Source organism: Mustelus asterias, chromosome 9, assembly GCF_964213995.1.
Source record: "Mustelus asterias chromosome 9, sMusAst1.hap1.1, whole genome shotgun sequence".
Taxonomy (NCBI): domain Eukaryota; kingdom Metazoa; phylum Chordata; class Chondrichthyes; order Carcharhiniformes; family Triakidae; genus Mustelus; species Mustelus asterias.
In genome coordinates, this window is record NC_135809.1 from 22,900,731 (window position 1) to 22,928,650 (window position 27,920).

A 27,920-nucleotide genomic window follows, 5' to 3' on the forward strand; every position below is an offset into this window, starting at 1 on the left:
GAGGGCCGGAAGATGGCAGATGGAATTTAACCTGGACAAATGTGAGGTGACTGCAGAAGGAAAGTATACAGTAAATGGTAGAGCTCTTAGAAATATTAGCATAGAGAGGGATCTAGGCGTGCACATCCACAATTCCCTGGCAACTCAGGTGGCAGTATTAGATTAGAGAGGCATCTGTGTCAGCACAGACTTGGTGGGCCGATGGGCCTGTTCTTTGTTCTTTGTTCTGACAACTCAATTAACTCAGCATAGTATGTTGGGTGGCACAATGGTTAGCATTGCTGCCTCACAGCACCAGGGACCTGGGTTCGATTCTAGCCTCGGGTCACTGTCTGTGTGGAATTTGCAAATTCTCCCCGTGTCTGCGTCGGTTTCCCCCAGGTGCTCCGGTTTCCTCCCACACTCCAAAGATGTGCAGGTTAGGTAGATTGGCCATGCTAAATTGCCCCTCAGGGGGACTAGCAAGGGTAAATGCACAGGATTACGGGGATAGGTGGGTGGGGTTGTTGTTGGTGCAGACTTGATGGGCCGAATGGCCTCCTTCTGCACTGTAGAGATTCTATGATTCTACGTTGACCACCCTGGTCTATTTGCCACTGCTCCAGTTCTAAGGAGGTTCAATAAAATTTGCAACTTTGTTCCATTTCTTCCTTGTACAGTAACGATGGCATAAAACCAAAGTGACACAGAATAATTACATTAGCAAATTAAGCTAATAAAAATTTGATTTTTCAGCTGATTGCGATTGTGTGGGAGAATTCCTGGGGATTTGTCACCATGGTGTGATCCAGCTTCTGCGTTCTGGCCATTTCTACATTCATTTTAACACCATCTGAAACCTTGATAACCTTTCCATTGTGTGGTACATTGCCTAAATACCCCATTCTCCATAAAACAAGGGGCACTACTCGTGCATCACTTACATTCTACAATTTACATTTTATTGAAAAAAAGTGCAGAGGGTGAGTTTTTGATCTTAAAGTACAGTTTCTTTTTAGAAGTTTTCCCCAGTGGAGTGAAACTGCACAAAGAGTAGTTGCCTTGGGAAACTACTCATGATTTAAGACTTACCTGGATAGTCATGTGAGCAGTCTGGGAATGGAGGGATACAAACGAATGAGTCTAGATGGACCAATGAGCGGCACAGGCTTGCAGGGCCAAAGGGCCTGTTTTCTGTGCTGTACTGTTCTTTGTGCTTTGTTCTTATGACCTGTGTGCCAACCAATCGTGTTTACATTCTGCCGAATACGTACTAAGAACAGAGCATTTACGTTTTGCATTGGTAATGATCTCAAAGTCAAATTCTGTGTCACATTGACTCAATGATCCATTAAGTAAGCAGTAACATCTACGGTATGTTGATAGGAGGCATTATCAATTGTACCAAGCAAATAATGACCCAAATGTTGCGTAGACTGACTTAATGATTTCTGAACTCATAATCAGTTCCGCCAAAAACACAGCACAGAAGTGGATTATGGTAGCCATTCCTTTCCGACACATGGATTGTATTTGGCTGCTGACAGCACCTCTGAAAAGAAGTGTACTGGTCTCAAATCCAACAGCATGAGTGATCTGCGTTGTATCGGATCTTTTATTAGCTCTGTGAACATTGCAGATGTTCTGATATCTATATTTTACATGTGCAGTGACCATTGTGTCAGTAATTGACATAAAGTGCATGCCAGTAATGGAAGAGGTTCTGTGTGGAGGTAGCCACCATCATATCAAGTCAAAACAGGAGGTCAGCACACAGATTTCTCTCTCGAAACCTTGGAAGAGCCCACCTCCGGGATAAATACAACTACAAAAGATGTTTCATTTCTCTAGGAGGCAGAGGAAGATGGAAGAACAGTAGCTCCGATTTTCTACGTTTATCCCCTGTAGTCCACTCGTAACTTGTCCAAGCATCTATTTGTCATGCACAAGCTTAGGTGGTGACTGATGACAACTGTGGAAGTCATTACTGCTGAGGCTGACCTTGCATGCATTTTTTAGCAGTTCACTCAATAGTAATTTTGAAAGGGAATCTGGGTGCTTTTTGTTCTCCCCAGCCCGCAGCACTGAGGCCAATTACTGCCCTGGCAGTGATTGGCTAAAGTAGTGAGTTAACTGGGATTAGTACTACACTGATTAATAACATTGCCTCGTAGCAAGAACAAACAGAACATGTGATCTTTCTCTACACCCTAGCTATGACTATAACACTACAGTCTGAACTCCCTCCTTTCCTTCTCAATGAACGGTACGCTTTGTCTGTATAGCATGAAAGAAATAATACTTTTCACTATATACTAATACATGTGACAATAATAAATCAAATCAAATCAAATGTGACACTACACCTGTTTACCAGCAAGTACCACATGCCCATTTTAAGTAGATGGATGAAACTTATACCATCAACTGAGATTCAGGCAATAAACTAAGACTTTTTTCATTTGTTCATGGGACATGGGCATCGCTGGCTGAGCTAACATGTATTGCCTCTTGAAGGGGAGGGATTAAGAATCAACCATATTTTTGTGACACTGGAGTCACATGTAGGCCAGACCAGGTAAGGACAGCAGATTTCCTTTCCTAAAGGACATTAGTGAACCAGTTGTATTTTTACAACCATCAACAATGTTTTCATGATTTTTAATTCCAGATTTTTTTCCCCTCATTGAATTCAAATTTCACATCTGCAGTGGTGGGATTTGAACCTGGGACCCCAGAGCATTATTCTGGATCTCTAGTCCAGTGACAATACCAGTATGCCACCACCTCCCCATCACTTTACATGTAAATAAAGGATAGTTAGTAAAAAAATATATATTTACAACAATATTTAAACATTCTATTCATAAATCAAAATAATAATATTGCTTTCTCCACTCGGCAGCATGGTAGCTTAGTAGCACTGCTGCCTCACAGCACCAGGGACCCGGGTTCAATTCCCGGTTTGTGTCACTGTCTGTGCGGAGCCTGCACGTTCCCCTCGTGTCTGCGTGGGTTTCCTCCGGGTGCTCCAGTTCCCTCCCACGGTTCAAACAGTGTGCTGGTTAGGTGCAATGGCCATGCTAAATTCTCCCTCAGTGTACCCAAACAGGCACCGCAGTGTGGCAACTAGAGGATTTTCACAGTAACTTCATTGCAGTGTTAATGCAAGCCTACTTGTGACACTAATAAATAAAGTTAAACCATGTACATTGAGCTTGGAAAATGGAGGCTTACTTCTTACATAGTGAGCCACAGACTCAATATTACAGACTACAAGCCGGTTACAGACTACAAGCTAATTGAGCTATGCAAATAATTTAATCTATAATTAAAAATCTCTGACCCAGATTTATCATTCAAAAGAACTTTAGCCTATCATTGAACCTTCCCCCTTCTCTCAAATCTTTGAGGCACCGGTCAACCAGTAGTATTACCCTAAATTGAGCCAATTCATTCATCATTGGCACAAAGATTGGAATTACCAATGGAGAGTTGTCACAACAAAGGACTTTAACATCATTTTTCTCATAATCATTCCAATAATTTTAAAAGGCATCCTCGGTCATATATTGCATTACTGGTGCAATAATCTAGTTGTCAGCAAATTGATACTGATGTTCTATTCATTCAACATTAATGTATTAATCTCTCCTTTGTTTGACAGAAGCTAAAACTCAGATGTGTATTAATTGACCTTTGACACAATTTCTGTTTCTTGCAGTAACAGCTCACACAAAGGATAATTATCCCTGTGTGCACCTTCGCTTGCAATAAGGAGTTCAAATCAATAATCTGATGCAGGGAAATTGTTTCTTTATAGCACTGATATTCAGTCAACCCCATCATAGATCACTATTCTTACTCACCTAATCTATTATGCGTATTGTCTGCTTTTCCAAATGCATTTTTGACAGGCTATAATTGAACCCACCACATCACCCACTCATTATGTGGTATTTTTCATGTCAGTTTTCAACCCTACCCGGGGCCCAATATACCCAACTCAAATCCTTCTCCCTTCTGTCTAATGTGGAGCCTGAAACTCTCAATGTTCTGCACCTCACTTGCTTGAGCTCTCTTCCCTTGCCTTCATCCTTTTTTTACACACAGTATTCTTTTGGCTAAGATCGTGGCCTTTTGGCTAAGATCAAATGTAGTATCGACATCCTGCATTTGGTTGAAGTCATGAGGTTACGTTAAAGCTTCATTTGAAGAATTTTTTTAAAGCAGCATCTCGGCCTTTTGGCTAAGATGCAAATGAGATCAAACCTTGGAGAAGGTACAATGCCTGCTCCAATCAGCTTGGAGCATGTAGATCAAGCCCAAGACAGGAAGTGAGAGGTCTGTCTTGTCAGCTTGGATCTGGAATGTCTCACTTGCTGAGGCTTTGAATTGGACTTTGATTGGATTGAATTGGATATATAAACAAAAAAAAATGCTTTTGGCTAAAATCAAGTGTAATATCTGTTCTTATCAGCTAAGATCAAGTGTAGAAGTTTGATCCTACGCTTGATAGAAGTCAATGAGGTTGCACTGAGGCTTCACTTGAAGCAGTTTATTAAAATGTCTTCTAGGCCTTTTGGCTAAGATGAAGATCAGATCAAGCCCAGGAGGGGGGTGTAATGCCTCTTCCTATCAGCTTGGATCATGTGGATCAAGCCCAGAGCAGGAAAAGTGGGGCCTGACTTGTCGGCTTGGATCTGTAACGTCTCCCTTTTAGGGACTCTGATGAGAAAACAAAAATATTTAACGTACTGTAGATCAATGAAAAATATCCTCTTGTCTTCATGATAGCCAAAGATTTCATATCAATCATGTGTTATCATTAGCTGAGATAGCATAAGTAGTTTTTGTGAGTACTTGGTTTTTCCTACAATAATGTGCTTTGGTGTTTCAGGATGACGTGGCTAGTCTAGGCTGAGAATAAATAAATAAAACTTAACCACAAATAAGTGGTAACCACAGAGTCACCAAACAGACATCTTAAACATCTCAATCCAATTCTACTTTCTGAAAAACGAATTGCAGGTAAAAGTTTGTTGAACATTTAATTCCTAAAATCTTTGGATTTCAGCTGCCCAAGTTTGATGAATTTCCAGCTAAGGTCATTCGAGGGATTGTCATTCTTGAAAGAAGAGTTACCACATTGCAATGGAGGTGAAGAGGAGGAATGAACATCAGTGAATTCTTGCCCTTAGCAACATCACCTATGGACCTGGAATTACCTTCCACTGCATATGCTGGCGACACTACTTGCCACCCCCTCCCATAATTCCTCCACTACCTTTGTGCTGCCAGATTGTTTGTCTGACATCTTGTTTTGACACAATTTTTACCACCTAAACATTAGACAAACCACAGCCATCTTCTTGGGTCCTCACCACAAACTCCATACCCGTCTATCAATTCTGCTGCTATTCTGGACTCTTCACTCACTATGATTGCTAATCTCCCCAGCACTCTGCAGCCACATGGGCGCTCTCCCGTCCACCTGACATTATGCCATCCTGAATCCAGCAAACTGTATTAGGACATCTAACTGACTTTTATTTAAATGAGGCCCAACCTCTTTGTGTTTGTCAGGGTTGCTGGCCAGTGTATTGCCATTGCCCATAATTTAAAAACCATTCTTCTCATCCACCCTTTAGCATTGACTACTCTAATGCTCTCTGGCCAAGCTTACATCCTGCCTGCTCTATAAATCTCAGCTCATCCAGTCTGTATTCTATCCCATACCAGCTCCTGCTCACCCATCGCCTTTATTCTTGCTGACTATATTGGCTCCCTTTCTCCCCGCCAACACCTCAAAGTTAAAATTATAATCCTCGTAGTTAAATCTGTTATTGACCTCACCATCCCGATTGCTACACCTCCTAGCCCCTAAACTTTCTGTTCCTCTGATGTTGGACTCTTGCTCCTCCCTTTGCCTGGCTGACCTTTCACATTCTATCCTCCATAAACATCAGCTTATCCAATATTGCTGTCCATGTGCTAAAGCACACCAAGTCCTCTTCACCCACGACCCCTGTATTAACTGAGTTATGATTCCCAGTCCAGCAACAACTTAATTTCAAAGTGAACAAACTTGTTTTCAAGACCCTCCGTGGTCTCGCCCTTCGCTCTCTCTGTAATCTCCTGCAGCCTGACCCACCCTCTAAGGTCTCTATGTTCTTCCCATTCTGGTTTCTTGCAGATCACGAATTTTACTTGTTCCAATAGCCTAGGAATCCACTGGAATATGAACCTGGCCATCACCTACCACATGCTCACCTCCGCAACCCCACTCACTCCTTTTCTTCCTAACTGTTTTTCTGTAATATCTTCCTTGGGTCTGGAAATTGTGTTTCAGATTTCAAAACCTTCAGTTATTTTGTTTGCATCATGATAAAATACCTTTAATCCCGGACCTGATTCACAATTCCAATCCTGTCCACATGCACACACATCCTGAAGGAATCACTTCCTCATATTGAACTCGTGTCCTGAAACATCCATACAAACAAAAATGTTTTAAGTTAAAGGTGAAAGTGTATTTATTAGTGTCACTATTGCCTTGCACATCTCCTCTAAACTTTTCCCCTATGTATGTCCTATGTCCCCTACTACTTGACTTTTCTACTGTGGAAAGAGCATCTGACTATCCACTCTGTCCATGCCATCCATAATGTTATAAACCTCTATCAGTTCACCCCTCAACCTCCGTGGTTCCAGTGAGAACAAACCAGACATGCTGGTTAGGCGCATGTCCACCTGACATTATGCCATCCTGAAGCCAGCAAACCGCATTAGGACATCGAACTGACTTTTATTTAAATGAGGCCCAACCTCTTTGTGTTTGTCAGGGTTGCTGACATTGACACTGCAATGCAGTTACTGTGAAAATCCCCTCGTTGCCACTCTCCGGTGCCCGTTTGGATACACGGAGGGAGAATTTAGCATGGCCAATGCGCCTAACCAGCATGTCTGGTTTGTTCTCACTGGAACCACGGAAGTTGAGGGGTGAACTGATAAAGGTTTATAACATTATGGATGGCATGGACAGAGTGGATAGTCAGATGCTCTTTCCACAGTAGAAAAGTCAAGTAGTAGGGGACATAGGACATACATAGGGGAAAAGTTTAGAGGAGATGTGCAAGGCAATTCTTTTACACAGAAGGTGGTGAATGTCTGGAATGCAATGCCCGGGGAGGTGGTGGGAGCAGGTACGATCGCGGCATTTAAGGGGCATCGAGATGAATACATGAATAGGATGGGAATAGAAGGATACGGACTCCGTAAGTGCCTACAGTTTTAGTTTAGGCAGACATCATGATCGCCATAGGCTTGGAGGGCCAAAGGGCCTGTTCCTGTGCGGTACTGTTCTTTGTTCTTTATCTTTTGGACTGTGGGAGGAAACTGGAGCACCCGGAGGAAACCCACGCAGACACAGGGAGAACGTGCAGACTCCGCACAGACAGTGACCCAAGCCAGGAATCAAACTCGGGTCTCTGGCGCTGTGAGGCAACAGTGCTAACCATTGTGAAAATCAGTATCAGATTGGTGGTAATGTTTTTTTGAGACATCTCTTTACCCAGACTGCGTCGTTGTTTAATGGTGAAAGCCCTTCTTAATGATGCAACAACAATGCAGTAAACAAAAGCGTCAACAGTGTATTGAATCTAACAACATTGCTTCTGCGGCGATAAGCTTTTATGGAATTTAAATTTCAACAGCCCTTTACAGCAAAGGTTGATTTTACTGGTTGCTGATCTCTAAGTGCGGGGCTCATTTGTAACAATCTTGGTGGTTTTCCATTTTGTTTCCTCCAGATGAAAGATTCAAATTGACACATAAAAATAAAGTTTGGATATACTCTTTAAATGAGGTCACTGGATGTCACATAAACAAAACCAGCACCACATCGTTAACATCAATCTTATTTGTTTAGAAGACTGAAAAAGCACTTCTGAGCGCTGGCATGGTTGAACAGGATCTGAAAGGAAACTCAAATGAAAAGGGACTTAAATATTGCAATTTTCCCCCCAGTTTTCAGTAACCTTCAGTTTTCCTTTCCCTGTAACCTAAAAGGACACAATCACATCAAAATTCTAAAGACAATGATTTAATCTTTGTAATGTGTTTGGGGGGCAGGAAAGCAACTCTTGTCTGCTGAATAAACAGGAATTCGGTATAGTGAGCACAGCAAATACCATTGGTTACATATTAATAAAACCTGTTCTGAAGAGGAGGGCAAGCTGTGTGGGAGAGAAATCCAACTTATGGCCACTCATTTTGCTCCTATTAAAATGACCATTGTGTCTTGCATCTTGGAAGTACAATCCATGTACTTGATCTAGGCTGGAAGTACACCAGATTCTACCGTGACTTGGGTGGTTTTAGTTGTTCAGGATTTCTTAACTATGTCTGAAGCAGGCATTAAGCTTCTTAAATGCAAATCAGCACCCCGCATCTAAGACTATCAATACAAAATTAACGTCTTCTGTTGCTTAGCCAGCAAGGGACTGTTGGAAACTGCTCAAAAATGTCCTTCAGAATCTTTGCACTGCCTTCTTAAGGGTTAAATAAAATTAAAACGTCTGCTTTTCGGCTTCACAGATTTGGTTAAAAATCGTTAAAACCAAACTAATTAAATATTAATTTTATGTTTATTACTAAAGAGTCAATCTTTTTGGCTTTAACCAATTAAACTAAATCAAATTAATTGAGGGACAAATTAAAAGGGGCAGCTCCCAAAAAGAAGGGAACCACCCGAAACAAAAGACAAAGTGGAAAGGAAACTTAAAACATCAAATTAAAATGTGATTAAAGGGGTCGATAATACACTCCAGCCCCTGCAGTGCCCAGTTTGCATCGACAGTGCCCTCAGACACCGCATGCTCCCTCTCCAGGGACACATGGCCACGAATGTAGTCGCAATAGAGGGGCAGAAATCAGGCCGGACAACCCCCTCGGTTGCCCACTGCCTGGACCTGTTAATGGCAAGTTTTGCCAGGCCCCGGAGCAGGTGCACGAGGAGCTCCTCCGCCTTCCCCGCCCCTCTCCGCACCGGGTGAATTACTAAAGAGTCTAGCTGAAAAAAAGTATTGTGATCAACAATTCATTTTTATTACTGAAATGCATTGAACATTTTAGACATTACGCATCATTTTTATAAGTTTCAAGACTTTTAAGTACAATTGCCTTTCGATATCTTGAGTTACAGTTTGGAATACAGTATCAATGTGTAAAATCAAAACCAATGTGTAAAAACAAAAAGAGAAAATGCTCGAAAATCTCAGCAGGTCTGGCAGCATCTGTAAGGAGAGAAAAGAGCTGACGTTTCGAGTCCAGATGACCCTTTGTCAAAACCAGATGATCCTTTGTCTTGTTTAACTTGCTGCCAATTCTCTTCCAGTGTTTAACTCAATGTGTAAAAAGCTAGATCTGCAAATTTCAATGTGACAGTTTTCAGGATTCATGGTGTTGAGTTCTTTTAAATTCTAAATTATAAGCACGCCTGTTGAATCTTTGTAATCTGATCTTCTATTTAAGATCATTTATTTTTACTGAAATGCCTAATTTGCTACTTTATTTTGAAAATTAATTAATTACCGAGCATTAGACTTCAGTTAAATTACATTTCTAGGCAATCTTCACAAGACCAATTCTAATTTTCCAGGTTGGGCTTTTATCGTTTGTTCCTGGGATGTAGGTGTCACTGGCTAGACCAGAGTTTTATTGCCCATAGTAGGGTTAGAGGACAAGGAATAATGGAAGCAGTGAGGGTAAGTGGGGGAGGAGAAAGAAGAGGCACATAAGAGGGAGAGAAGGAAAATGAGGGAAATGAGAGAGGAGGAGGGGATTGGGAAGGTGAATCGCAAGTTGAGTGGGAAAGGAATGGAGTGAGGGAGAAGATGATGGGGACAGGAGGGGTGAGCAAAGAGGGAAAGGAGAGGGGAAGGTAGGAGTGAGACGGGAAAGGGAAAGCTGATTGGGGGCACAGATAGAAAACAATGCAAGAAGAGGAGATAGGACAGTGACAGAATGGAGTTACATAGGGAGTAGGATGGAGGCAGTGAGAACACATTAGACAAAGAACTTCAAAAACAGTAGGGGAGTCTTGGAAAGTGAACATTGTGAGGCATGTGGCGAATTGTGAATCAATTGGTGTGTGGTTTATTCTTGCCTGGCGCACAGCATTGACTTAAACAGGAAAACCAGGTGTGGATACAACTGGCACCCTATGCAATACCAAGTCAGATCGTCCGTGGGTTTCCTCCGGGTGCTCCGGTTTCCTCGCACAGTCCAAAGATGTGCAGGTTAGGTCGATTGGCCATGCTAAAAAATTGTCCCTTAGTGTCCTGAGATGCGTAGGTTAGAAGGATTAGCGGGTAAATATGTAGGGATATGGGGGTAGGGCCTGGGTGCGATTGTGGTCAATGCAGACTCGATGGACCCAATGGCTTCTTTCTGCACTGTAGGGTTTCTATGATTCTATGACACTCTCAAATTGAAAGTTTATTTATTACTGTCACAAGTGTGCTTACATTAACACTGCAATGAAGTTACTGTGAAAGTTCCCTAGTTGCCAAACTCTGGTGCCTGTACACTGATGGAGAATTTATATGGCCAATGTACCTAACCAGCATATCTTTTGGACTGTACAAGGAAACCGGAGCACCCGGAGGAAACCCATGCAGACACGGGGAGAATGTGCAAACTCTACACAGACAGTGACCCAAGCTGGGAATCGAACCCGGGTCCCTGGCATTGTAAGGCAGCAATGCTAACCACTGTGCCACCGTGCCGCCCCTAAATGGCATCCTCTGTGAAAAAATGGCACCCTCTGCATTACAAATGCTGCCATCGTATTTTTAACTCAAGGCATAATACCCCTCCCCCTCACACCCAGCCCACCACACAGTGGTAAAAAGAATCATAGGATTATTTATTCATAAACATAACCATGAAAATTTTCTTTCATTAAATTGAATAACAGAATAAAATGTTACTTCGTTCTTCACAAATATCCCAACTAAGAAATATAGCGAAAGAGAGTCACATAATTGCTTCAGCTTTACTGCGGAATCTTTCATTTCGAAACTTATCAATAAAAATATCTTTAAAAGACATATCAATATTAACACCAGACAAATGGATAATAACATTCCTGCCTGACGCTGATGCTTAGCTGGGATAAAACTCTCAATGGATAATGCAGGGAATGCTCCACATTTTTAACAAAATCATGGACCTGCAGCTTTGAAATGTGTGGACCCAGAAATTCCACACCCGGTGCTCACTTTTTGGCTGCTAATTAACCTATACGGGTCTTGGCGTAATGGGCAAAAAGCTTGCAGGCATTTCTGGCTAAGTTGGATAAGGTGATTCTGCTGATGCCAAGAACATTTAAAGGGAAAAATGGTTTATTCAGTAAATAAAAGCAAATTACTGCGGATGCTGGAATCTAATGGTTTATTGAGGTTTACCCTCTGCTTCTTGCAGAGATTGTTTTCCACATGTGAATGCCCCAGTGGTTCACCTACCACTTGCTGAACTCACACCATGTGGCACTAACCAGTGCAAAAGACCCTCCCCCGCCCCCAGCGATATCTTAAGTGATCATGGTTTACAGGTTCATTGCTGGTTTCGAATTTCCGACTGCCGGATAACCTCTGGATATCTTTTGGTGAATTTTATCATCCTGGAAAGTTCAGGATGTGTAAACAGAGAGGGGTTTTGCTGGTGTTGTATTGCCTGCCTCGGATATCATCTGGCCGTAGTCATGGGTGGTCTCATTAGGCTGTCTTCAGATGAGCAGCAAGGAAGACACCACGCAGCAGCAGCAGCTGCCAGGAGAGGGAGGAGGAGGAGTGGGCTGAGCAGGAGAGCACAATCTCAGTGGCTGTTCAGGGAAAATCTTCCCTATGTCAGCTTTATTCAGGAACAAAGACTCACTGAACCATGGAGGCTGTCCCTGAGCTATATCACCTGCTGCAGCCACGACTGAAGTCTCGTACCACCACATAGACAGCACTGTCTGGAGCTGTCAAGGTCATGATGATTGTCAATGTTTAAGCAAGAGGCTTCTTTCAGTCTACAATAGGTGACAATCCTCCGAAGTTCCAGTGAGGTGCAAATGCCTCCACCCTCGGATAGGGAGGAGGTAGTGGAAGCAGATACGATAGTGACTTTTAAGGGGCGTCTTGTCAAATACATGAATAGGATGGGAATAGAGGGATATGGTCCCCGGAAAGATAGGGGGTTTTAGTTCAGTTGGACAGCATGGTCGATGCAGGCTTGGAGGGCCGAAGGGCCTGTTCCTGTGCTGTAATTTTCTTTGTTCTTTTGTTCTTTGACTCCCCCTAGCCCCCAATTTCCCCCCTCCTGGCCCAACCCGATCAAACCCCACAAACTATCCAGCACCCACCTGACTATCCAACAGCCTTTCCCATCTGTCGGCTTCCTCCCAACTACTTTGCCTCTCCCCAACTGCCCAGTACCCAACTGCCTGGTCACCACCCCCCATCCCACAACTGCCTGACCACCCCAGACTCTCCGAACCACCCCCCCCCTCCCCCTCCTATTCACACGCCTGTTGGAGCCTTCCCCTGACTACCCCCGACCAGTGGTTAACACTGCTGCCTCCCAACGCCAGGGGCCTGGGTTTGATTCCCAGCTTGAGTCGCTGTCTATGCAGGGTCTGCACATTCTCCCCGTGTCTGCGAGGGTTTCCTCTAGGTTCTCCGGTTTCCTTCCACAGTCCAAAAGATGTGCTGGTTAGGTGCATTGGCCATGCTAAATTCTCCCTTAGTGTACCTGAACAGGCGCCGGAGTGTGGTGACTAAAGGATTTTCACAGTAACTTCATTGCAGTGTTAATAAGAGCTATTTTTTCAACCCAATAATTGATATTCATCATTCAGATATTCACTAAATCTAAACATTTCATCAAATAATAAGGAAGGCGATGAATATTTTCTGCCACGTTCAGTTTGAATGACATTGAATGTTTAAGGCCACAATTCATTGGCTGCCATTGCTGACATTATTGAACCATTTTAATTGCCAACCAGCTCACTTTTCCAGCGTCATATTCAAATGTCTCAATAGTTGTTATGTCTGCAGTTTCCTGTCCTCCTCAGTTGGCTATCGCCATGAACATTGTTGCTGACTGTGACTACAAGCAAAATCATTATCCTTGATGATGGCTTTGTGTTTCCGCTGTATTAAGCACTTCTCTCATGCAGGGCATCAGCTATTAGTTCTCTCAGTCTTTCAATAATGACCGAGATATGTTCGTTCATGGTCTTGGAAAAACATGAAAAAAATTAAGACAGCCGGCAGTGGCTTATGTTTGGTTACAATTGAATGGACATCCTTCATGTTTAAGGCAAGGGGGAAGGGGCAGAATTTTATGCCCTCTCCCATGGCAGGTTCAGTGGAAGGGGAGCATTTAATCAGGAAGGAGGGTGGTTGGGGGGGGGGGGGGGGGGGGGGGGAGTGATCCTTCCACCTTCTACCCTACACCTCGATTAAGTCTGCCCCCCACCTCCCCCACCAATTAAGGCCCTTAAGTGGGTAATTACTGCCAATTTAAAGCCTCATCCACCACTGGAGTGTGGCTCTCACCATACGGGGAGCATGACAAGCCAACCCCTACATGGTTGCTAACCTGCTCCCAGGGAAGGCCCATTGCTGTCCAGTTTAGTGCCCGAATAGCAAGCCTTCCCAAAGAGGGATGATACGAGTCTCTTGCTGAGTCTCTGGTTAGCTGGCAAAACCCCCATTACTTCCATTAAATAGCGCCCTGTGTGTTGGCAGTTATTTGACCATGGGGACAAATTATGTTGATTGCTCCTGTTCTCAACTGATGAACACATGCACATGCTTTCCTTCAGGGGAGGGTCACTGGTATGAATCAGCAATAGGAACCCTAGCTGATTAACCTTCCATCACCTCTACAGCACAAAGACCAATTGTCAAACTCTCATCGTCACCCCAGCTTAGATCATTTAAATCAACTCAAACCACGCATGGGACCTTGGACTGTTGTATTAAATGACTTCTCCGACAAACATGTTAAGTTATGAAGTGCGGTTGCGTAGGCTTGGGATGTTTTCGTTGGAGCAGAGAAGACTGAGGGGTGAACTGATCAGGGTGTACAAGATAATGAGAGACATGGACAGAGTGGATAAGGAGCAGCTGTTCCCTTTAGTTTAAGAGTCAGTCATGAGGGGACATAGGTTCAAGGTGAGGGGCAGGAGGTTTAGGGGGGATGTGAGGAAAAACCTTTTTACCCAGAGGGTGGTGACGGTTTGGAATGTGCTACCTGGGAGGGTGGTAGAAGCGGGTTGCCTCACATCCTTTAAAAAGTACCTGGGTGTGCACTTGGCACGTCATAACATTCAGGGCTATGGGCCAAGTGCTGGCAGATGGGATTAGGTGGGAGATTAGGTGTTTCTAATGTGTCAGTGTGGACTTGATGGACCGAAGTGTCCCTTCTGCACTGTATGACTCTATGATTCTATGATCCTATGAACAATTGGGGGGGAAGTTAGCGGGAATCTGCGAACTGCAGAGGAAAGTATTTCAAAATGATACAGAAATATTGCAGCATAATAACTAAAAACAAAGTTGTGCTTTATTGCCCTGGAGACTACTTATAGTTTGAATAACTCCGTTTGTTGATAAAATTCTGAAAAATATCCCCATTTAGTAGTCTCCAGAAAAAGCAGGAGGTCCCTGGCTGACTATGAGGGCGACAAATCTAATTAGAGATCTATTTTTTGAAGGCAAAATAATGCTTAAGAGTGTTGTAGAATATTATACTCCTGAGAAACCCCCCCCCCCTTTGCTACATATCAATGGACTTTGGTAAAAGTAAGGGAGGACGGAGGGGAAAGCAAGCTTAGTGGGGATGCTCCGATAAAGTTTAATTGGCAACTTGCAGGGCAGTTTAAGTTTATGTGGTATACCTGCTACCAATTTCAGATTGTTGCATGTATAACTGATTTAGTTATAGATCAATAGATCACACTGAAATCAGTAACAAAGGAGCACTGTGCAAGAACTGTGGAATTCATGAATAGAGTTCTGAGAAGCTAAATTTTAATATTGTGCATAGAAAGGTTCACTTTCTCCTAACACTATAACTGTTTGAAAGTTCTTAAGGAGCTCAAATGATCATAATGGACTGTATGAGCTCTACTAAAATATAATTTGCACCGTGTTACACTGCACTTAATACGAATTCAAACTAATGTGAAACAGCGTCTTAATAGTGGAGAACATGCCTCTATCTACATCAATGGGGACAAAGTAGAAATGGTCAAGAGCTTCAAGTTTTTCGGTGTTCATATCACCAACAACTTGTCCTGGTCACCCCCCCATGCCAACGCTATAGTTAAGAAAGCCCAACAACGCCTCTAGTTTCTCAGAGGGTTAAAGAAATTTGGCATGTCAGCTACAACTCTCACCAACTTTTATAGATGCACCATAGAAAACATTCTTTCTGGTTGTATCACAGCTTGGTATGACTCCTGCTCTGCCCAAGACCACAGAAACTACAAAGGCTCGCGAATGAAGCCCAGTCCATCATGCAAACCTGCCTCCCATCCATTGACTCTGTCTACACTTCCCGCTGCCTCAGCAAAGCAGCCAGCATAATTAAGGATCCCAGACACCCCAGACATTCTCTCTTCCACCTTCTTCCATCAGGAAAAAGATACAAAAGTCTGAGGTCACGAACCAACCAACTCAAGAACAGCGTCTTCCCTGTTGCCATCAGACTTTTGAATGGACCTACCTCGCATTAAGCTGATCTTTCTCTACACCCTAGCTATGACTGTAACACTACATTCTGCACTCTCTCCTTTCCTCCTCTATGAACGGTATGCTTTGTCTGCATTGCGTGCAAGAAACAATACTTTTCAGTATATACTAATACATGTGATAATAATAAATCAAATCAATCAAATCAAATCTTAGGAATGAGACTGGAATCGGACTTGCTAATTAAGTTGCTGGTTCAGTTTGCTGCACCATTTCACATCAATGTGGAAGTGGGGGAAATCTACGTGTGAGCAGTTATCTCCTTTTCCCTTTGTATACCTCTTGCCAGCTGGAAAGAAACAGTATTTGTCAGAAATAGAAAGCATAACATGTGAGACATATTCAACAGGTCAGACAGTGTCTGTAGAGAGAGAAACTAGAATTAACATTCCAGGTTAAAGATCTCTCATCGGAACTGGGAAAAGTTAGAATTGCAATCGGTTTTAAGCAGGTGAAATAGTGGGTAGTGGAAAAAGCACAAAAGGGAAGGTCTGCGACAGGACAAAGAAACATAGAAACTCAAAGAAGGAGTCGTCCATTCGGCCCTTGGAGCCCACTCCACCATTCATTATGGTCATGGCTGATCATCAAATGCAATATCCTGATCCCCATCTTCCCCCTCCATATCCCTTGATTCCTTTAGCCCCAAGAGCTACATCTAGTTTCTTTTTTGAAGTAGTTTTGGTCTCAACTGCTTTCTGTGGTAGCGAATTCCACGGATTCATCACTCTCTGGATGAAGAAATTTCTCCTCACCTCAGTTCTAAAAGGTTTACCCTTTATCCTCAAACTATGACCCCCTAGATCTGGATTACCCCATCATTGGGAACATTCTTTCTGAATCTACCCTGTCTAACCCTGTTAGAATTTTATAACTTTCTATGAGATCCCCGCTCACTCTTCTGATCCCTAGTGAATATAAAACCAAAAGAGAAAATGCTGAAAAATCTCAGCAGATCTGGCAGCATCTGTAAGGAGAGAAAAGAGTTGACGTTTCGAGTCCAGACGACCCTTCGTCAAAGTGAATATAATCCTAGCCGACTTCACCTCTTCTCATATGATAGACCTGCCATCCCGGGAATCAGCCTGGTAAACCTTCGCTGTATTCCCTCTATAGCAAGAACATCTTTCCTCATATAAGGACACTAAAACTGCACACAATCCCCAGGTGTGGCCTGACCAACATCCTATACAAGTACAGAAAAACATCTCTACCCCTATTCTCCTCTCACTATGAAGGCCATTTGCATAATAGGGACATAAAATGACATGACAATGACATGAAATGACAAAAGAGTTGGTGGTGCAGAGGCAAATTGTAATGGAACCAGTAAAGAAACAAAAGATGTGCTTTATCAGCGACATTACTCCCATGATAAGGGCAGAAGTGGGCATGTTGGTTGATGACTGCACAATATTCGGTACCATTGATGGCTCCTCAGACACTGACAAATTTGAAAAACTCTATTTTTGAATACCCTCTCCCCTCCTTCCATCAGAGCCTGCTGTTCCTTTCAGCTGGAAGGCCTCTGAATGGCTCTCCAGCTTTGGGAACCCACTTAGCATCCTTAATTGGCCAGAAAATGGAAAATCACAACAAGTAACTATTTCTCACACAGCACAGATTTCTGAATCACATTTCAGCCTGAAGGCAGGATTCATACATCTGCAGGGCAAATCCTGGCCCAAATTTCTTTTTTTTTAAATTCTCATGCTTCTGTGTATCCCATTTATTTAGTCATTTTATTTCTTCATAGGATGTGGGCCATCCCTGTGAGCCATCATATAACGGCAGCTCGTTGGCCTAGGGGTATGATTTTCACCTTAGGTGTTGCAAAGAAAGAGTTTGCCAGAAATCCTGGTTCAAATCCCGGCTGAGCTCTCATTTGTGGAGGGCGCCACAATGGCAAAGTGGCCTCACAGGGCCAGGGACTCAGGTTCAATTGTGGCCTCGGGTGACTGTCTGTGTGGAGTCTACACGTTCTCCCCATGTTTGCATGGGTTTCCTCCGGGTGCTCCGGTTTCCTCCCATAGTCCAAAGATGTACAGGTTAGGTTGATTGACCGTAGAAAATTGCCCCTTAGTGTCAGGGGGACTATCAGGGTAAGTAAGTGGGATTACAGGGTGGGATTGCACTCAGTACAGACTCGATGGGCCAGATGGCCTCCTTCTGCGCTATAGGTTGCCCTGCACTACAGTGCAGAAGGAGTCCATTTGGTCCATCGACTCTGTACCACCCACAATCCCACCCAGGCCCTATTCCCGTAACCCCACATATTTATCCTGCTAATCCCCCTGACACTAGAGCCAATTTAGCATGGCCAATCAACCTAACCCACACATTTTGGACTGTGGGAGGAAACTGGAGCACTCGGAGGAAACCCACGCAGACACAGGGAGAATATGCAAATTCCACACAGACAGTGATCCAAGGCCGAAATTGAACCCGGGTCCCTGACGCTGTGAGATAGCAGTGCTAATCACTGTGCCACTGTGCTGCACCTTCTTGAACCGCTGCAGTCCATGTGGTATAGATGTATCAATAGTGCTGTTAGGAAGGCAGTTATGGGATTTTGACCCAGCAACAGTGAAGGAATGGCAATATATTTCCAAGACAGGATGGTGGGTGGCTTGGAGGGGATCTTGCATTTGGCGGTGTTCCTCTGCATCTGCTGCTCTTGCCTTTCCAGGTGGTAGAGATCGTGGGTTTGGAAGGTGCTGTCGAAGGAGCCTTGGTGGGTTCCTATAGTCATGATGTGGAGATGCCGGCGTTGGACTGGGGTAAACACAGTAAGAAGTTTAACAACACCAGGTTAAAGTCCAACAGGTTTATTTGGTAGCAAAAGCCACACAAGCTTTCGAAGCTCTAAGCCCCTTCTTCAGGTGAGTGGGAATTCTGTTCACAAACAGAGTTTATAAAGACACAGACTCAATTTACATGAATAATGGTTGGAATGCGAATACTTACAACTAATCAAGTCTTTAAGAAACAAAACAATGGGAGTGGAGAGAGCATCAAGACAGGCTAAAAAGATGTGTATTGTCTCCAGACAAGACAGCCAGTGAAACTCTGCAGGTCCACGCAACTGTGGGCGTTACAAATAGTGTGACATGAACCCAATATCCCGGTTGAGGCCGTCCGCGTGTGTGCGGAACTTGGCTATCAGTTTCTGCTCAGCGACTCTGCGCTGTCGTGTGTCGCGAAGGCCGCCTTGGCGAACGCTTACCCGAATATCAGAGGCCGAATGCCCGTGACTGCTGAAGTGCTCCCCAACAGGAAGAGAACAGTCTTGCCTGGTGATTGTCGAGCGGTGTTTCTTAAAGACTTGATTGGTTCCTATAGTGCATCTTGTAGAAGGTGCACATTTAGGGATCTCTAAAAATCTATGTATTATTTAACAACTTTAAATGTTTTAGTGCAATTCTACTAATCCCTGATAATCTAATCATTATGCGACTTTATTTCAGAAAGTGGAGATGAAAACTGGGGTAAACTTCCATTGAAACCAGAAAAGCTCCTGATCATCTTCATGGTGAGGCCAGTGCATTGGGTGTCCTCAGAATATCTTGGGTTGAGCCCAATCTTCTTTGCATCAGATATCCACCCAAAGAAATCCCAATGAAGAAGGGACCTTACCTCATTTGTCCCATCTTCAGTAGTGTTCCTATTGTTGTCTTCGGTGAGATCTTTGCAGCTCAATAAATAGGCAATATTTTAATGGAACTTTCAAAAATTTGATAAGGTTTGGTTTTTTCTCAACCCTTTTGCCAAGATCATGCTGTGTGAATTACAGTACGTGAGCTGGCAGTAATGCGAGACTTACTGCTGCTGCTCTTCTCTTTTGACAGACAAATACATCCAACTGTAATAAAATGTGACACATTGACTGAAACTCCAATTAATTGAAATGTGGAACTGACTATGATAAGACATAGTCTGGTGTTTCCTCCCAACTTCTGTGACTGTTCGACTCCCTCACATTTTTTTCCAGAGGGTTCCGAGAATGATCTGCTTTTTTTTCTATGATTTGGTTATATCGATGATTATACAATAAAGAGGACATGCTCTTTGTAACTCTTCTCGACTGTCTTATGCCTCTCAGATGATAATCTCCAAAGTTGACTTGCTGTCTCCTCCTATTACATTGAATCGTTCAAGTTGCGACTCCTCTGAGACGTTGCAATGGCTTTTTGGCATGATGTTTCAGACAGTCCTTGACATTTAGATTAATCATCCAAATTATGATTTTCTGCAATGCATCATTTGATTTTTCTAACAATAAAATTATTGCATAAAGTTTTCCATTCTAATTACATAAAAACTTCCATCAATGATCTAAAGGATTTTTTAAAAAAGTGTGCTGAAGAAAGTTACTTTGTTATCCATATGCAGTGTTAAAATAACTCTTTACTATTGCATGGAGTGAATGAATATGTCACTGTATTATGTTCAATTAACTTTTCAGGATCTAAGGGCGGCATGTTGGCACAGTTAGCATTGCTGCCTCACAGCGCCAGGGACCCGGGTTCAACTCCGGCCTCGGGTCACTGTCTGTGTGGAGTTTGCATGTTCTCCCCATGTCTGTGTGTGTTTCCTTGGGGTGCTCCAGTCTTCTCCCAAAGTCCAAAGATGTGCAGGTTAGGTGGATTGGCCGTGCTAAATTGTCCCTTAGTGTCTCAAGATGCATAGGTTAGATGGATTAGCCCATTGGAAATGTGTGGGATTATGGGGATAGGGTGGGAGAGAGGGCATGGGAAAGATACTCTGTCAGAAAGTCGGTGCAAACTTGAAGGGCCAAATGGCCGGCCCCCTTCTACACTGTAGGGATTCTATGATTTCTATTTCTCTCAAGCTGTTTAAACGTTGTCGCCATATTCTGGTGACAGCAGCCATTTTTAAAGGATAGCTATCTCCACTCTTGTTCTTTTTGTGTTTTGCATACTGTGTGTCAGCTGTGGCTCAGTCAATAGCATGCTTGCCTCTGAATAATAACGTTTTGTTTTCAAATTCCATTCCAAGACTTGAGCACAAAAATCGAGGCTGACACTCCAGTGCAATACTGAGAGAATGCTGCACTGTTGGAGGTGCTGTCTTTTAGGTGAGATGTCAAATCAGGGCAATATCTGCCTGTGCAGTTGGATGTAAAAGATCCCATGGCACTATTCTGAAGAAGAGGAGGGAGTTATCCTTGGTTTGTTGGTCAATATTTTTCCCTCAGTCAACATTATCACCATGCTGCTTTGTGGGAGTTTGCTGATTCATGTTGGTTGCTGTGTTTCATACATTGCTGCACTTCTAAATCTATTTCGTTAAGATGGTCAGTGATCCTGAAAAGCTGAATATAAGTGCAAGCCTTTTTGCTTTATGTGAAGCACTTTTATATTGTTATCTTCCAGTCCTGCCCGCTACAATTCCCATGGCAGACAAGATGGGAAAATTCTGCCCTCAATGTCAATTTAAAGAATTTTTCTTTTTAGTAAATTCCTGAGACAGTATATACACATTTCTGTTACTAAACAAAATATTTTCAAACCTTGTGACAGTATTTTTACATTTTAAATATAGGCCATTCTCAACATTCAAGTAGCTAATTTCCAGTAGTTAAGGTGGTAAATTTATATATATTTTTTATTCACTCTCGGGACATGGACGTCGCTGGCTGCATTTATTGCTCATCCCTAATTGCCCTTGAGAAGGTAGTGGTGAGCTGCCTTCTTGAATCGCTGCAGTCCACGTGCTTTGGGTTGATCCACAATGCCAATAGGGAGAGAATTCCAGGATTTTGGCCCAGCAACTGTGAAGGAATCACAATATATTTCCAAGTCAGGATGGTGAGTGGGTTGGAGGGGAACTTGCAGGTGGTGGTGTTCCCACGTATCTGCTGCCCTTGTTCTTCTAGATGGAAGTGGTCATGGGTTTGGAAGGTGTTGTCTAAGGAACTTTGGTGAATTGCTGCAGTGCATCTATATATTTAATTTAACTCAATGATGGGTGGTTTAATTTACTGTTGGCCATATTAAGAAATTGGAAATGACTTTTAAAATGGCTCAATGGTAAATGTATGCAGTTTGCAAATATTTACTGCCAAAGTACCTTCACATTAATATAGAGGACAATCGCGTTTTTAATTCTTTAGTAGTGGCTGGCACCAGGTAATAAAGATAATATGCACTGCCATTTGATGTTGTTGATAATTCCCATTAACCTCCATAGATAAGCATAGAAAGGAAAATATTTATTGTGAATCATTGTTTGCTGCAGTCAATCGGAGTATTGATAGAGCATTCTTAACCTGAGCATTCACTTGTAGAGTCAAGGCGCGCAAATGGTATACACTGAAAAAGTAGAAAAAGACTTTGCTTTATATAATGAATTGCTTTAATCTGCATTATGAATTTTGTAGAAAATTATATTTTGCTTAACAGAAGTCATTCACTCTGTTAACATTCTGTTATCAGGAGTGAGGTGGCGTTTGGGAGTGTGTAAGTTAGTAAAATGTTCAATTAATATTTCTATAGTAATATGAAAGGATAATGAGACATTCCGTCCAGTAGTTGGTCACCATGTTAAGCCAATAGTTGTTTTCCATTTTTAAAGTTTAAACAGAAATATTGAGGGGTTTTTTTGCTTGTGTAAATCTGCTGATTGGGGTTTGACATAGTACTATAGATTATTGAATCAACATGCCAGCAATTGGCAACAGTGATTGTGAACAACTATCTCTTCTTGCTTAAAACTAAAAATTTGCTGAATGTAAAATCACAAGCTGATGGTGCACAATTTCCTGATTTGTTCTCCCAGTGTGTGCCAAGAGCACAGAGTACATTCTTTACTCCATAGGTTGGGTACTAGAGCCATTACTTGGAATGCAGGGATACAATGCAGTAGATCTGATGACACAGTTATCAGGCAAGACTTGGAATTAAATAGTCCTGATTACAACATTCTTAGAAGAGACAGGTAGAAAAATGGCATGATTTTTGATGTGCTATGTGCCTACATGCCATTGTAATGTAAAGTTGCTCAGCAGAACAAGTGTTAATGTGGGACTGGAGAATAGCACAGTATGATGTATGGAGTCACATGGTAATAGACTAAGGGAACAGTCCAGAGACTCTTGAAGCAGCCTACTTACATGGCAGCAGCACCAGATATGCCAGTAACCTGGGATCTGTAAATAGTTAAAGATTATAAACAATTCATATTTAAACATACCATCAAGCCATAGAATCCCTACAGTTTGGAAGGCAACCATTCAGCCCAAAGATTCTGCACTGACTCTCCAACAGAGCATCTTACCCAGGCCCACTCCCTGGCCCTATCCCTGTAATCCCGTGCATTTATCATGGCTAATCCACTTAACCTACACATCTTGGGATACTAAAGGGCAATTTATCATAGACAATAGTTATCATAGAATCCTACAGTGCAGAAGGAGGCCATTCAGCACATTGAGTTTGCACTGACCACAATCCCACCCAGGCCCTGTCCCCGTAATCCCACATATTTATCCTAGCTAGTTCCCTTGACATTAAGGGGCAACTTAGCATAGCCAATCCACCTACCCCGCACATCTCTGGACTGTGGGAGGAAACCGGAGCAGCCGGAGGAAACCCACGCAGACACGGGGAAAATGTGCAAATCCACACAGATAATCACCCGAGGCCGGAATTGAATTCAGGTCCCTGGAGCTGTGAGGTAGCAATGCTAACCACTGTACTGCCCCCAATTCTCAATAATACTCAATACAATTCTCCAGATCTCATCATTGAGACATCTAAAGAAGCTATATTGCAACAGTTTGTTTTATTGACTGTCATTCTCAGACAGTTTCTATCTGGGTTGAATTAAAATATAATCAGATCCATGATCATGTTGGACTGCTGAATAGTGTGTGAAGAAATCAAAACTGAGATTTGATGGCAATTAAAAGAAGTTTGTTGGTTCACAAGAATAATAAAATTAAAGACAGATTAGTGACTCCATTCAGCTCCACCCTTCTATTCTTCTGGAGTATTTAAGATTCAAAACGTCTTCCATACATCATCAAGCAGCACTCAGTTCTCCATCCCTTGATCAATTAAGCAACATTAGTTGCCAACAAGGCAATCTATCATTTTGAGGTCTATAATACAATGGAAGTTTCCCATTCGCACCAATCCACCTCAATTATATTAAGTTAAAGAAAGGTGCTAATTAAAACAACACATTGGGGCAATTCTTCATTAGGCGTGCAATGCGCATATTATAAATATTTTCCTCTGCTAAGATACATTGTAATCCTATGCACTAATCGAGCCATCAATTATCAAAGTGACTTTTTAAGGGCATTTTCTCCCTGGCTCCAGTTCAGGTTATGGGTTTTGTGAAGGTTGAAAAATGGTGAAATGCGTGTGGCTTTTATGGCATTCATATCAAATTCCAGAAGTGATTCCTGTGAACCAGAAGAGAGTGAAGGGTCATCATCGATCTCCCGCACTGACTGGGCACAATGTGAATTACACCAGCTGTGGGGCTGAAATAATAAGTAATTTTCCGATATGGCCTCAGTTGCATGAAGCTGGCAGACTACGGCTGCATTTGGAGAAACACAATTGGTGGGAAGCCCGGAGGTGACATGAGACCAAAGAACAATTCTGACCTTAAAAAGCAGGAGGTTCATTAAAGGGGCTCTTCAAACATCCGTTCCAGGAAAGAAATTGATAGTTTTGTGGCCCTGACATTCATGGAAGCAAGAAAGTGAAGGTCAAAGTTTGTCCCACTTGTTCTAAAATCTTTATATGCATTGTTGTCGAAAGCGTACATTCCAAATAGTTTAAATACATTGTGGGCTGAGGTACTACCTTGAATGTATCTGTTCTTGCTTTTCAAGTTCCACCTGTTTGGTAGTCTTTTACTAGCTCTCTGAGAGCATTTGCATGGGACAAGGCTCAAAGCGAGGCAACGGGTGCCACAGTTTGAGAACAAGAACACTGGTGCGTTGCTGCAAACTGTAAAGTGATGGAGGGTTGTCCCTTATTAGAATGTAACAATGATAACATTGGATCTGTTGTAGTGTGACCAATGGTAACAAACTGTAAGGGTCAGCTGACCCAGTAAACTATGTAACCAATGACAAAACGATGTAATGATCAGCTGACCAGCTGACTCAGTATAAATAAGAATTGTTAAATTGCTTAGAATGGCCCCAGGGTAAGGCCTCAAGTGTTGGAGTAATGCGGTTTCTTTATTAAACCTTTTTAAAAAATTTATCTGTTGGAGTAAGTTTTGTTTCATTTTATTGCCTATAACTGAAGAGTGCCTTCTGCTGGATAAACGTCCCTTACCCTACTCCATGGACAAACAAGTGGCAGAAAAACTGAGCTTTCGATTGTATGCCATACATGGCTGCATCTCTGCACAAAAAGGTCAATGACGCACACCACAACTGCCCAAGGTCCTGAAGGCAGCTTAATTGAGTCGTACCTACAGTGGCAGGGAGCTCACAGTCTGCAGAGGAACAAGCTGTGATCCATACTAGATGATATTGTGAACTACCTTCCCAGCATCATATACCAGAGACACAACTGAAGTAACTCTACAGCTGCTTTCATGCATGTACTCAAAACTCCAGCCAGACAGAAGAGGAAAGTGCAAAGATGATCAACAATAGCTGATCAAGGAGACACTTATTTTTAACAATAAAGTGTTGTTAAAACTCCAAAATTGTTGCATTTTTAGTATTGAGTATTTTGAGTATTTTCAGTACAGAGCTCTGATGAAGGGTCACCCAGACTCGAAACGTTGGCTCCATTCTTTCTCCACAGATGCTGTCAGACTTCCTGAGATTTTCCAGCACTTTCTGTTTTTGTTTCATATTCCAGCATCCGCAGTATTTTGCTTTTATCTTCGGGAAAATAAATGTTGGTTTACAGGCTGAGGTGAAAGACTCGGAGGAGGAATTATTTTATTAAATGTTGGATGGAACAATTGCATTGACAGATGGAAGAAACATGCCAGTCTTGTGGCAGGGAGCCAGTTTATCTGAAGATGGTTGGGTGATTTTCTTTTCTCCATCAGTTAAAGGAGCTTGTGGTTGTTACTGCTCATCATCCTCCAAAAAAGCCATCCTGCAAAAGTGGGATCCACAGTAATAAATACAGCTTCATCTGAAGTGAAATAAGCTTTCTACAAGTACCAAAGCTGCAAAGCAATCTTTTATTCTAAATGTACAAAAAAAGACAAATCTTGGCAATAGCAGATAGTCCCTTAGGACTGATAGCATCAGATCAGCAGCTCAAGAAGCAACTTAGCACCAAGTGCTATTTGGGCAGTTTGCTCCTGATATGCATCCAGAATCATTAGAGGAAATCAGTATGCACGCCTTTCCGACATTGATTTGCATGCCGCTTATATTGCTGCACTCTCTTCCAATGCTGAAGGAGCCAGGGCAGCCATGAAAACCTGGATGTGGTGCAATAGAAGCCTGGGATTGGAGATATGAATTAACACTCAATTTCTCTCTGGGATTAATCATTTTTTAGGCTCTATTTGGAAGCAAGGCAGAAGGAAATCTAGCATTGAAAGTACAGAATCATCCTGGAATAGTTGCAGAACAATGTGCTGTATAGATTCCCAAATTGGTGAGCAGTATATTGTTGTTATATTCCTCCTTTATCTAGTGACCAATTCGATCTCCCACCCTGGCCAATGTCTCAAGTTGAACTAGATTGTTCACAACTTCACTGCCCTATTTCACTCCTGGTTGAGCTTCTGACCCCATATCCTCTCTACTCCACCTCGGTGATGTCACTCGTCTCCAGCACTAATGTTCTGCTGAAACACTCATCCATGTCTGTGTTACATGTGGACTTGATAATTCCAACCACTCCTGGATGGCCTCCTATCTTCCACCCTGTGTACATAAAAACATATGGAATAGGAGCAAGAATAGGCTATTTGGCTCCTCCAGCCTGTAACATCAGTCAATAAGATCATGGCTGCTCTAACTGGGGCCTTAACTCCACTTTTCTGCCTATTCCCATAACTTTAGACTCCCTGATGGATCAAAATCTGACTAACTCAGTCATGAATATGTTTAATGACCCAGTCTCTGCTGCTCTCTGGGGCAAGAGAACTCCAAATGCTAACAGCCCTCTAAGAGAAGAAATTCCTCCTTTTCTCTGTATTGAATGGGAGACCCGCACCACCCCCCCCCCCCCAACATTTTTAAACAATGTCCCCTGAGTTCTAGATTCCATCACATGGGAAAATATCCTCTCCCATCTACTCTGCCGAGCCCCCTCAGAATATCTTATGTTTCAATAAGATCACCTCTCAATCTTTTGAACTCCAATGAGCACAGACCCAATTTGCTGAAACTTTCCTCATAAGAAAACCCCTTCATCCTAGGACACAGCCTAGTGAATCTTCTCTAAACTGCCTCCAATGCAAATATGTCCCTCCTTAAGATGACCAAAACTGCACACAGTACTCTCGGTATGGTCTCACCAATGCCCTGTACAGCTGTAGCAAGACTTCCTTACTTTTATATTCCATTTCCTTTGCAATAAATGCCAACATTCCGTCGGTAGCATAGCGGTTAGCACTGCTGCCTCGCAGCGCCAGGGACCCAGGTTCGATTCCTGGCTTGGGTCACTGTCTGCGCGAATCCTGCACGTTTTCCCCGTGTCTGCATGGGTTTCCTCCGGGTGCTCTGGTTTCCTCCCACAGTCCGAAAGACGTGCTGGTTAGGTGCATTGGCCATGCTAAATTCTCCCTCAGTATATCCGAACAGACACCGGAGTGTAGCGACTTGGGGATTTTCACAGTAACTTCATTGCAGTGTTAAGGTAAGTCTACTTGTGACGATAATAAGTAACTTTTTAATTACCTGCATGCTGACCTTTTGTGATATATGTGCACATGGACATGCAGGCTCTTTGTAGTGAAGCACCCCATAGACTCTCCGCATTTAAATAATACTCTGATTTTCTATTACTCCTGCTGAAGTTTACGTCTCACATTTCCGATATTATACTGCACCTGCCAGATATTTTCCCACTCACTTAACCGATCTGTATCCTTTTGTCGACTATTTGTATCCTCCTCACAACTTGCTTTCCTACCAATCCTCATATTGCCTGC